We start from the raw sequence: 13,511 nt of genomic DNA on the forward strand, positions 1-13,511 counted from the left end.
CAAAATCAAGGCACCAACCAATTCAGCTCCCTGATGAGGGCTCTGTTCCTGTTTTGCTCATGGCCTCCTTGCTGTGTCCTCACATGGTAGAGAGAAAAAGAGAAAAAAGTTCTCTGGTGTCACTTCTTTTAAGACACTAATCCCATCATGAAGGCCTCACTCTCATGACCTTATCTAAACCTGATTACCACCCAGAGGCCCCATTTCCAACTACCATCACATTAGGGGTTAGAGCTTCATCATATGAATTTGTTGGTGACGCAGTTCAGTCCACAGCTCTATGTGCATTTATTTAGTTCATCCTTTGGAAATAAATTTTTATAAACTATCTTTTGAATCATTTTCAGCATAGTTAACTATAAACGCCTTATTAAAAAGTGAGCTTGTTAAATTATCAGATAGGTTTTTTAATCTGGCTTTTTATCATATAAACATCAACTATATTATATATCAATCATAATGCCTCCAGAGTGAAAGGCCAGATCAATGCATGCATGAGCTTAATCAAATTTTCATTCAATGCAAGAGATTGTTTTAACATAATGGAGACACAGCATCCAAACATTTTTGAAGCTACTTTCCTGTTTAAAAACATACAGTGGCTCCTTACTAGCTCTTGAATCAGACTCTGATGCCTCAGCCTTATATCCCTGGTCCTCCATTAACTTGCCCACCTTGCCTATTGCCCCACTTCTTTAGATTTTCTGAGTTATTCTGGCTCCTGAGCGGCTTGCCCCTTTTCACTGAGGTTATCTACTGCTACTCTCTCATCTGGGGTTTATACGCCAAATCCTACACCCCTCTTAGAAGGTAATCACATATACATTTTCTCTTTGGAGCCTGTTTTGATGACACCGGGTTTTCTCAGCATTTTGGCATACACCATGATGCACCTGCAGTTTATTTTACCTTGGAAATTTTATTCTTCTGTTATTTGAATCACATAGACAGAACTTATTGTCTCCCTGCATGGATATTATGTTCGTGGAGTTTGGCCCTTGCGTCACCCCTGTCTTTATAAACCTCTGGTAGAATGCCATTTAAACAATTATGAATGCTATTTAAGATGTTTTATTCACTTATCTCACAGATTGGTCCTTTTGTTACTGTTTTCCATACTCATCTACCCTTCTAGGTTCTTACCTTTTAAAGGGCTATTACATAGATGGAAAGAAATGAATCTTATTTATATATAACAAAAAGCTGGACCCCAAAATTTTAAGATAGTGATAGTACTAGCAACTTAAGGCAATTGAAAATTTCACCACTTCTAACTTTAGCTATTTCTAATCCAATCGATAAAACTACTCTGAGTGCACCTAGAGTTAATTTTTGACCAGATAGTTTTAAATAAGAATGCCTGTCTATCTTAAAAGCTCAGTTCCTTCCTGACCTAATACCTATAGTTATTGTTTATCCTCTTGGTACAACTGGGTTTAAATATTCATTGAATTCAAATTACTCCTATAGATAAATGGGATTTGGAACCGACATGTAGATTTTTTCCAGAAGAAACATGTACACGTCTCACAGAATGCAGTGTTTCCAAAGTCAGCAGTTTAATTTTATTTTTATTAAGGCCAAGTGTGCTTGCCAATTTTTAAAAATGTGCTGTTGGTGTTTTTCATGTCTGTGTTTATACAATTCTATGAGTTGAGAAATGTCTTTTTCAAAAATCAGTGAAAATCTGAGAAGTGTTATGTTTTACCTTTCTATATAACATATCTTTGTGCTAAACATGTTTTTTTTTAGTAAGTGAATAATAAATCTGCTGCTCAGCAAAGAAAAGTAATTGGCTGTATGTGAGATATTTCATTTTAGTTCAGAAGACATACGTGAATGTGAAGAGGAAAAATATTTTACTTAGGCTTAAGTAATTAGAAATTCCATCTTTTTTTTAATTTTTGAATTTTATTTTATTTATTTTTTATACAGCATGTTCTTATTAGTTATCCATTTTATACATATTAGTGTATACATGTCAATCTCAATCTCTCAGATCATCCCACCACCACCACCACCCCCCGCCACTTTCCCCCCTTGGTGTCCATATCTTTGTTCTCTACATCTGTGTCTCTATATCTGCCCTGAAATTCCATATTTTTTATTGACAGAAATTGGTGTTAGGCTCCATATGTGAATGACCTAAGGAGGGGAAAAACAATGTATATTCTACAGGCTTTTCTTCACTGTGTGCCATGAAGAAGACTATTGTTGCCATCTTGTTTTGTGCAGACTGTCCCTTTAGGAGCACATAATATGGGCTCCTCTAATGTAACCTTTCCGTAGCTACATACTGATTTAATCCATGTCTTGTTGGTGTGTCTAAATCTTCCATCTAAACACATTTTTATGCTTCCAGTGAGCAGCTGCTCTCTACTTCAAATTCTTTATTTTGCGTTGCTGCCACCATTGGCCTGCTCTGTCATGCTTATCACCTGAGTCTTCTCGAATTTCTCTTTTATCTGGTAAGGCAAAAAAGCTGTGTGAATTTTTCTTCAGAGTATTTCAGGTTGTCTTCGATACCCTTACCCAGTCACCTTTCGGGCTAGGCTGTCTCCGTCTCATACCTAATTACCACCGCAGATCTAGACCTACTCTCCCTGGGCACTCTTTCCAGTCTCTCCTATGTGTGGCAGCAACACTGGGCCTCCTAAATATTACTTTCCTCACTGTGCTCGGATACCTTCAGGAGTCTTGTCCTGAGCATGGGATAAAATCTGGGTGCCTGAGACATTTATCAAGGACTTCATAATTTAACCTCAACCTTTTTTTCCACCTGATTTCACACCTCTCCAGGAAGAATTTCTAACTCAGACCTCAAGAAACCTGTGTCTTAGGTAGATGAATAATTTGATGCACCTTCAAACTAATATTCTTCCAATTTTAATTAAAATTTAATTAAACTTTATTTTCTATTGATTTGTACTCTATTAATTAGTTAATTTCCATTATTTTTCTATTTCCATGAATAATCATTAATAGAATTGGTATGATATCATAAAACAATAATTATTATTAAATAATTTCTATTAATTTTTGATTAATAAAGTTGAACACTGCAATAGGTTCACCAACTAATTCACTTCTTAAAAAATAAAGTAAAAAAAAATTTTTCCAGCAAATTATTTTCCACTTACCTGAAGTCTGTTCTCTCTACAGTTTCTCATCATTATTTTCCAAACATATATCTTTGGAGGTATATTAAAAGGACTTAAAATCTAGATAAAACACACCATTTGCTCCTGTAAATATGCATGAAATGGCTTCAGAGCAGAATTTCAGTGAATAGTAGATACAGCAAACTACTGACAAAAATAATTGACCAAAATAGTCCTCAATAAAGTAGTATTTTGAGATTTTTTTGTCCTGTTTTTTGCTGTTTCTGCTCAAGTATGCTCCCCTTTTCAGCAGGACCAGTTTACACTGTAGCAGGTTTGTAAGAATTCTCCTTGTAGAACTGCGTAAATGGGCCCATAAAGCTGATTATTTGGGGTATGTTTTGCGCTACTTCTAGCATCCCACTCAGATTCTGCTTTAGTCATACAGGACTCCCTACAGTTTTTCAAACATGGTCATTCTCATTTCCATTGCCACACTGCTTGTGGTGCTTTCCATGTCAAATAAACCCTTCTCCTTTCTCTTTGTCCACGTCTTCCCATCTTTCCAGGAGACTTTCGTTGACTCTTGCTAACAGCCACTTATTTCTGCACACACATAAGTGGTATTGTCTTATCACTCCCTTGGCTTTCTACCCAATAGTGTCTAATATTTTTTTCCATAATGTGTCTCTCATGAGTGCAGTGTGTTGCACTGTTAATAACCAATGCCACATATACCCTTCTGGCATTTCTTCTGTTTTACCAACAAACGGCTGCTCAGGAGTTTTAGTGCCATGCATTTTTTACATGTCCCAGTCAACAGTGTTGTGTTGCAACAAGCACTGCCCCTGGGTTCACCGGCCAACTATAAACTAGGGTCCCGTTTATTATTCAGTACCCTACCACAAGTTTTTAACCTATTAGTAACCACTACTTACTTACTGCCTTCCAGCTCTGCCACTTACAAGGTGTGTATTCTTAGGAAAGTTGCTTAAGCTTGCTGCTGCTGGGTACAGGGGAGATAATTGTAGACTTTTTCATTGGTTGGGAATTAATTGAGTTAATACATATAAAGAAGCTAGATGAGTGTGGGCACAGAGTGGGCACTCAGTAGATATTAGAGATTATTTTTATTTACACATGAGCAAGCTGTGTCTAATATAATTTTAGTTATCTGCCACAAATTCCAAGACGAATAGGCCATAGATTAGGGATTCAAATCTGTGATGGTCTGCCCCCAAAATTTCTCTTCTTTCTACTACTTACAGCATCTAAGTTAATTAAGAATGGACATGAGAGTTAACAGCAACTTGTTCACTAAACTCCATCTGCTTCTGCTTCAAACAGAAGTCCAGACACTGCCACCATTTTTTCTGTCATCAGAAGTGCTGATGAAACAGGAGGGAAGGGGGCAGGGCACAACCTTTAAAAGAATGACATAGCCATTGAGGATATGACAAAAACTGGTTAGAACCAACTAGGTCCAAGATGGTGGAAGATTCAGCTTCAAGTAGACCTTGATCCTCATTATATGTTCATTGTAATACATCAGCATGCTAAATGACACACCCACCAGCATCATGACTGTTCCAATGCTGACAATAAAAGGCCAAAAAGTGGGCAGTGATCCAATTCCTGGAAATCTCACCCTTTCCCCCAAAATAGTTGGGATAATCCTCCCACTCATTAGCCTATGAAATTACACAGCACATAAAAACTAACCACCCCATATTTCGGAGCCTCTAGTCTTTTGAGATGGCCCACACTCAGTCTGTGTATTGTGTTTCTCCCAAGGCCATTCTCGCCTTTTAAGATGGACCATATTCTATCTATGGAATGTGTACCTCTCTAAATAAATCCACTTCTTACCTGTCACTCTGTCTCTCACTGAATTCTTTCTGCAATGAGACATTGCAGAAGAATAAAGGACCTGAGCTTCATCAAGTCCTGGGACCAGGTGTGTGATCTCAATTAAAAGACCATGGGTTGAAGTCCCAATCTGTGTTTAGGGTGGGTTCGAGTCCCAGCCCACGTGTTCGAGTCCCAATCTAAGTTGCACGGTTTCACTGACTTTCTTCATTTTGCTCTGTTTTACCAGTCAGCCTATTTCTTGAAGTGTGTGTTGTCTATGATGAGGATTATGGTGGTAGATTTTGATTTTGATCAATAAGCCTATGATTCTTTCTCTAGAGCTAACCAATATATAACTACATTCTGCCTCAAGTTTATTATCACCTCGTTCCATTATGCTGCCTGCCATGTCCATGATCAGAAAAGTGACACTTATAAAGAACCTATTGGATATCCATTTATAGAACTGTCACAAATTCTTAAAGCCTAGTATTTTAATATGAAACACTGTCAATGCTAGATATTCAATCCTAAAATGTGTTTGAATAAGCAATTTAATAAACCAAGACATTTATTCAACTTTACCTCGTTGATGGTGATAAGAATAGATTAGATGGGATGCAACTTGCCAACACATCTTGGAAAATTTGTGAGGTATTCTGTGAAGCAAAATGTACTCAAATATTTCCAGAAACTAGCTCTACCCTGATGTTCTCATTATGGTAGTGTCAGTGGGTAGAGCATAGATTTCTATTTGTGTCCATTTAATTTAGTCTGACTTCATTTTTGAAATAGAATGCTAATTAGAAAATCAATCAGATGGAGGACACAAAAAAATAGAAATGGTACAAAACAGTCAAGAGAAGGAAACATATTTGAGAGCCTACAATGTTCACTGTGTAGATACTTTACATGGGGCATTAATAAACTTCTTGTCTTGGGAAGATGAAATGTGAGCATGTGAAAAGAAATCTAACTGTATAAAGCTATTAGTGTAGGGTGACAGAGTGAGGAACACAGGAGGGTTAAGGGGAGTGGGAATTTATGGGTTATCACTATCTTTGGAAAGCCTTCCCTGGTCTCACAGCCTTGAGTAATGATTCACGCATAGAACAATTCTCATCAATTCTGTGATCTTGAGCCAGTATGTCCCTTCTATGAGCCTCCATTTTCTCATCTGTAAAATGAGAATATTGGAATAAGTGCTTTCCAACACCCATTTTATTTCTAACATTCTAAAAATTGGCAATAAATAATGAAACATTTTGTTCCAAATTTCCTTTTGTTGCAGCCATACCACAATTTCTTATGGAGCTATCTTAAGTAAATTCATCATCTACCAGTGAAGAAAATAAAGATTTTTCAAAAGGAAAAATAAGAAAGCAATCCATCCACCTCATTACAAATAACTCAATTTCGTTTCTTTTTATGGCTGAGTAATATTCCATTGTATATATGTGCCACATCTTCTTTATCCATTCATCTGTCGATGGACACTTAGCTTGCTTCCATGTCCTGGCTATTGTAAATAGTGCTGCAATGAACATTGTGGTACTTGACTCTTTTTGAATTATGGTTTTCTCCAGGTATAATAAACTCAAAATTGATTAAAGACCTAAATGTAAGGCCAGATACTATAAAACTCTTAGAGGAAAACATAAGCAGAACACTCTATGACATAAATCACAGCAAGATCCTTTTTGACCCACCTCCTAGAGAAAGGGAAATAAAAGCAAAAAGAAACAAATGGGACCTAATGAAACTTAAAAGCTTTTGCACAGCAAAGGAAACCATAAACAAGACGAAAAGACAACCCTCAGAATGGGAGAAAAAATTTGCAAACAAAGCTACTGACAAAGGATTAATCTCCAAAATATACAAGCAGCTCATGCAGCTCAATATCAAAAAAACAAACAGCCCAATCCAAAAATGGGTAGAAGACCTAAATAGACATTTCTCCAAGGGAGATATACAGATTGCCAACAAATACATGAAAGGATGCTCAACATCACTAATCATTAGAGAAATGCAAATCAAAACTACAATGAGGTATCACCTAACATTAGTCAGAATGGCCATCATCAAAAAATCTACAAAAAATAAATGCTGGAGAGGGTGCGGAGAAAAGGGAACCTTCTTGCACTGTTGGTGGGAATGTAAATTGATACAGCCACTATGGAGAACAGCATGGAGGTTCCTTAGAAACTAAAAATAGAACTACCATACGACCCAGCAATCCCACTACTGGGCATACACCCAGACACTTGCATATTTATAGGGAAGATGAAAAGGGAAAGGAATCATCCTCCAACTGGATAACTCTTAGCTTTGCAGTCAGGGTTACAGCCCTCCTAGTATGAGAAAGCTTGTTGCTGGGCTCCTTGAGGGACAACCTCTGTGGTCATCTAGCAGACATATTGGCTAGTTTCTCCACATAACGTGTAGAATTAAATTAGAAGAAGGATAAGACAGTTAGGCGGGAGCCAAGTCATGAAGGGTTTCATGTGCAAAGAAGTGGGAGAGTTAAAGTGATCAAATGAATGTTTTAGAAAGATCAGTCTGTTCGCAATATATCTTGGGTGGGGAAACATTTGGAAGAAGGACAACCAGTTAGGAGGTTGTTCCAATGATACAGAAGAGAAGAGACAAGAGCTTGAACAAAGAAAGAGTCAGTGAGTACAGAGAGAGGATTTGACAGATGTTAGGGACTAGGGTTACAGATTTAGAAAATAAAATACAGGATGCCCAGTTAAATTTGAATTTCAGAAAGAAAAATGTCAATAATTTTTTCTATGTAAGTATACATTGGGGACATACTTATATTAAAGTTACTTGTTTTTCTGAAACTTTCGTTTAATTAGGCATCTTAAATTTTATCCAGCAATCCTGCTAGGGAAGTAGAATAGCTGAGTCTTGGGAACTGATAGGAAAATAGAATGGAAGATAAGGAGATGGAGGAAGAGTTTGAGGATGTTGTCCAGCTTTCTGGTTGGGGACTAAGTGAATGCTGGTACCACTCAGTAGGACATGCCTAACATGAGAAAGATATTCTGGCAGAAAAGGTGAATAATTCAGTCTCAGGTATGTGGATTTTAGGGTGCCAATAGGACAATACAGGGAAAAGTGTCTAATGGGCAATTTAAAAAGCAGATATGGAATTCAGAATAGGAGACGGGAACTAGAGGAATACATGTTGGGAGTGCACATAGTACCATCCACTGGTTCTCTGTCTTTTACCAAGGCCCTTCCATGGCCACAGAGGTCTGGTTACCAGGAGAGGAACAGTGAACAGGAAACTGTTGGTGTCAAGGAGGTGACAGGTATGTCAAATTGCCATTGCCCTTCCTCCTCCTGTGCCCTGTCCTGCTTATATGGGGGACATGGTTTGCAAATATCACATCTCTGCCTCATTGAGAATGGAAGGTTAGATCATCCCGTTCACATGCCCTCCCAGCTCCGCAGATTCTTTAGAGCCACCTTCAAGTCTAGAGAACAGGTTTTAGAAACATTCTCAGTAGCATCAGATAAAGCACCCCAAAACCAAATACATTAATAGTTTTTATTGAAACATATGACTATTTAAGTTATAAATATCCCCTTGCAAGTTCGGTTCAAGTTTTGCAACCCAATTATTTATGAAAAATGTTCTGTTTTCAGAAACATAAACTTTAGAATTTCAGTTGAAGGATTATGAACCTTATTTACATCAATGACAGCATAGCTGAACAACCACTTTTTACTTAGTGTCATTCCGTATTAGTCCATAAAGAGTCTCCTCATTCCTTTTGATTGTCCTCCTTTTTCTTTTTTTTTTTTTTTTTTTTTTGCGGTATGCGGGCCTCTCACTGTTGTGGCCTCTCCCGTTGCGGAGCACAGGCTCCGGACACGCAGGCTCAGCGGCCATAGCTCACGGGCCCAGCCACTCCGCAGCATGTGGGATCTTCCCAGACCGGGGCACAAACCTGTGTCCCCTGCATCGGCAGGTGGACTCTTAACCACTTCGCCACCAGGGAAGCCCCTGTCCTCCTTTTTAAAGAGAATAATATTCCATTGTATTGATGTACCATAAATATATTAATCTATCACCCATTTATGTATATTTTGTCTCTAATTTTAACTATTGCATGTCTTAATTAATAAACTTATAAATATATCATTTCATGATAAGTTTCTAGAAGTGGAATTAGTATGGCTGTGATCATAAATACTACCCCTCCACAGAGGTGGCACAATTTTTATTTCAACTGCTATCAGCAGAGTATGAAAGGACCCTTTTCACCCACTTCCTTGCTGTGACATTTTGGCCCTATTTCTCTTCACCTACTCCTCAAATTCTCATGGACTGTATGTCCTAAAGCTGTCAGGTCAGCTGGTATTAGTCAATGGAGGCAATGACAGAAGAATAGAGGACAAAAGGAAGGAAAAGTCACGGCATTTTCCTTCTTTCAGGAGAATATTTCAGGTTTTGTGGGACCTGTGGCTTAAACACTCAAAAGTTCTAATTAGAAAGATAAATTTTAAAATTCTGAATTCAAAATTAGGCACGAAACAAAATATGTATTTAGAATGTGGAAAGAAAATGCAAACAACTACAAATTTTGAAAAGTTTATAAATGGCACATCACAAAATTTTTAATTAATTTTTATTAATTATCTGTCAGACAGGTTTAATATCCATTCCACCTATGTTTTTGGATGCCTACTTTAAAATTTTCTCTTTGTATGACAATTATTTTGTGATTACCTGTATGGTTAGAATAAAAAGATAATATTTCCTTTATCATAGTTGATCAACATTATTTGATTCCTGATAGTTTAAAATATTTCATTTTCTCAACTCATTATTGGTAATGTCATCTAAATTTTTAGGATTGTTGTGAATTTAAGGAAAGCCTCTTTTAAGTTTCTTTCTTACATAAGCTGAAAACTATTTTTAAAATTTGACCCTAGATTCTCTTCTAACTGTATATTTTAAAGCTTGTTTCTCACCCACGACTCATATATTTTCACTGCTAGGAAGTGAAGAACAAATTCACAGCCCAATAGGAGTTCTGGCCCTCCTCTTTTGTATAATGTCACACAGTGAGTTAGGACAGAGGATATTTCTATAAATTATTCCTATGCCAAGACAGCTAGAAATAACCTAATTATACATATATATAAGTAATTGCGAAACATGAAAACCTATCCCAACAAACCGAAAATAAATATATTGTCAACTCACCTTCTCTTTAGTCTGAGCCCCAAAATGTCCATGGCTATTCTATCACCACCTGACAGGAAGGGAAATGTGACAGGGAGAAAGCTGAGTAAAAAAAAAGCAGCAGTCTTAACTGATTACAGTTATAATCTTAATTTCACTAATTTTACATAAACATAAGACCATGTGAACACATTGACCGAGCCCCTCCCAGGAACTTATAGAGCAAATGAGGCTGAAACTCAACCCTCCCTGGGCTCTACCCTCCACCTCCTCTGGATCTTCCTTCTCTCCTGGGACAACATCTCTGGCAGAAGCTGCACCTCCTCCATGGCCACATCTCCCACCAGACAAGGCCAACCAAGCTTCCAGATTCCAAGGGACCCTAGCCCCTGAATGCCTGTAAAACCTGCCTGGGAATGATAGTGGCCTCCCACTGTTTCTAATTTATGGATTGTCTCATTCACACTTTTTCATCTCCCTTGATGAATTCCTTTTATTAAACTCTCTTATTTTAAGCAATTTCTATTCTCCTGCTTTAACTAACTAATACGGTTCTTGGTACTAGATATGGTTCCAGTAAACAAACCCCCAAATAAGATTCTAGAATAGAGTTACTCTCTTGTTTGTGTGTGAACATATTCATAACCTCCTTGAAGATGGAAAATGAGACCTTAGTAATGTAGGAATGCAATATATCACCTATAGTTGCTTAACATTAAGTACCTGTAGAAATCATTATTTTAGGAAACCAAATAGTTGCTAGGTTGTTATACTTGCCCAGTAAGGGAGTATTGATGATTACAAAGAATGTGGGATGAGGTAACTATTTTTGACAGCACTAGGGAACTTATAAGGGGAAAAACACTAGGGAAAAGGCCTGTTTTTAATAGAGACTCATCGATGGGCCATCAGAAATAACCACTGTCAGTCTTACAGTGCATCTCTCCTGGACAAACTAAGTTTCAGAATGCCTAAAGCATCCATAGTTCCCTTCTAAGTAGGTTTTTAAAAATTACTTACTACTGATTTACATTTTAAACTTCTGTGTCAAAATAAAACACACATAGAAAAGTCTATAGAAAATTATCACAAAATGGACACACCTGTATAACCAGTATCCAGGTCATGAAATAACACTTGGCTGGCATTCCAGAATCCACCTCCTAAATATTACCCCTCCATCCCTTCCAGCTGTAAACACTATTCAGGCTTCTAACACAACAGATTAATTTTGCCTATTTTCAAGTTTGTATAAATGGGATCCTACAGTGTGTATTCTTTGGATCTGGCTTCTTTTATTTAACATTTTTTTTGTGAGGTTGATCGATGGTGTTACATGTATTTGTAGTTTGTTTATTTTCATCACTATCAGTATTCTGTTGTGAGATGACCACAATTCCTATATCTATTCTATAGCTGATGAACATTTGGGTTGTTTTCAATTATTGATTATTATACTTAATATTTTGAACATTTTTCTATACATGGTACACACTTGTTCATTGGGCATATACCTAGAAGTTGAATTACTGGGTCTTAGATTATGCATATGTTCAACTTTAGAGATATGAAACAGTGATTATAACAATTTATATTACCACTAGCAGTGTGTGAGTTCTCAGTATTCCACATAATTACTAAGACTTGATATTTTTTAAAATGGGGGGGCAGAATTTATTTTCTTACAGTATTAATTATGCATGCCAACTCAGAACATCTAAAGGCTATAAGAAATACTTATTTTTAGTATGTAAACGATCCAGTTTATTGAAACAACTGACCCAGTTTAGTAGAACATCCCTTATTGTTCTTTCCTTATTTAAATTTTTACCAGTTCTATTGATCTATAACTGGCATATAACACTAAGTTTAAAGTGTACAACATTTTAATTTGATACATGTATACATAGCAAAATGACTACCACGATAAGGCTGATTAACACCTCACATAATCACCAATTTTTGTGTGTGGTGAAAACATTAAGATCTACTCCCTTAGCAACTTTCAAGAATACAACACAGTACTGTTAACTAGAGTCACCATGCTATACCTTAGATTCCCAGAAAATATTCACCTTATAGCTGGCAGTTTATACACTTTGAACAATATCTTCCCATTTTCTCCACCCCTCAGGCCCTGGGAGCCACTAGTCTACTTGCTGTTTCTATGAGTTCAACTTTTTTAGATTCTACATATAAATGAGATCATACAGTATTTGTGTTTCTCTGGCTGGCTTATTTCACTTAGCATAATACCCTTCAAGTCCATTCATGTTGTCACAAATGACAGGACTTTCTTCTTTATTGCTGAAAAAGATTCCATTGTGTACATACATATATACGTTTTCTTTATCCATTCATCTGTCAATGGATATTTAGGTTGTTTCCATGTTTTGATTACTGTGAATAATACTGCAGTAAACATGGGGGTGAAGACATCTCCTTGAGATAGCGATTTTTTTTCCTTCAGATATATACCAGGTATGATTCAGGTTGCTAGAACATGTGGTAGTCATATCGTTAATTTTTTTAGGAGCTTCCATCCTGCTCTCCATAATGGCTTCACCAGTTTACATTCTCCCCCAACAGTGTAGGAGGGCTTCCTTTTGTCCACATTCTTGCCAGGACTTGTTATCTCTTGTTTTTTAAATAGCCATTCTAACACATTTGAGACGATAACACATTGTGATTTTGCTTTGCATTTCTCTCATGATTAGTTATGTTGAGCACTTTTTCATGTACTTTTTGGTCATTCATATAACTTCTTTGAAAAACTGCCTGTGCAAGTTCTTTGCCCATTTTTAATTGGATTATTCATTGTTTTACTATTGAGTTATAGTAGTCCATCTTTTTTTTTTAACATCTTTATTGTAGTATAATTGCTTTACAATGTTGTGTTAGTTTCTGCTGTATAACAAAGTGAATCAACTATACCTATACATATATCCTTATATCCCCTCCCTCTTGCATCTCCCTCCCACCCTCCCTATCCCACCCCTCTAGGTGGTCCCAAAGCACAGAGCTGATCTCCCTGTGCAATGCAGCTGCTTTCCACTAGCTATCTATTTTATATTTGGTAGCGTATATATGTCAATGCTACTGTCTCACTTTGTCCCAGCTTACCCTTCCCGCTCCCCATGTCCTCAAGTCCATTCTCTACATCTGTGTCTTTATTCCTGTCCTGCCCCTAGGTTCTTCAGAACCTTTTTTTTTTAGATTCCATATATATGTGTTAACCTATGGTATTTGTTTATCTCTTTCTGACTTACTTCACTCTGTATGACAGACTCTACATCCACCCACCTCACTACAGATGACTCAGTTTCATTTCTTGTTATGGCTGAGTAATATTCCAA

The sequence above is a fragment of the Delphinapterus leucas genome, chromosome 11, assembly GCF_059928025.1.
Source record: "Delphinapterus leucas isolate spDelLeu-1000000601 "Yukka" chromosome 11, BTC_Dleu_Yukka2, whole genome shotgun sequence".
NCBI lineage: Eukaryota > Metazoa > Chordata > Mammalia > Artiodactyla > Monodontidae > Delphinapterus > Delphinapterus leucas.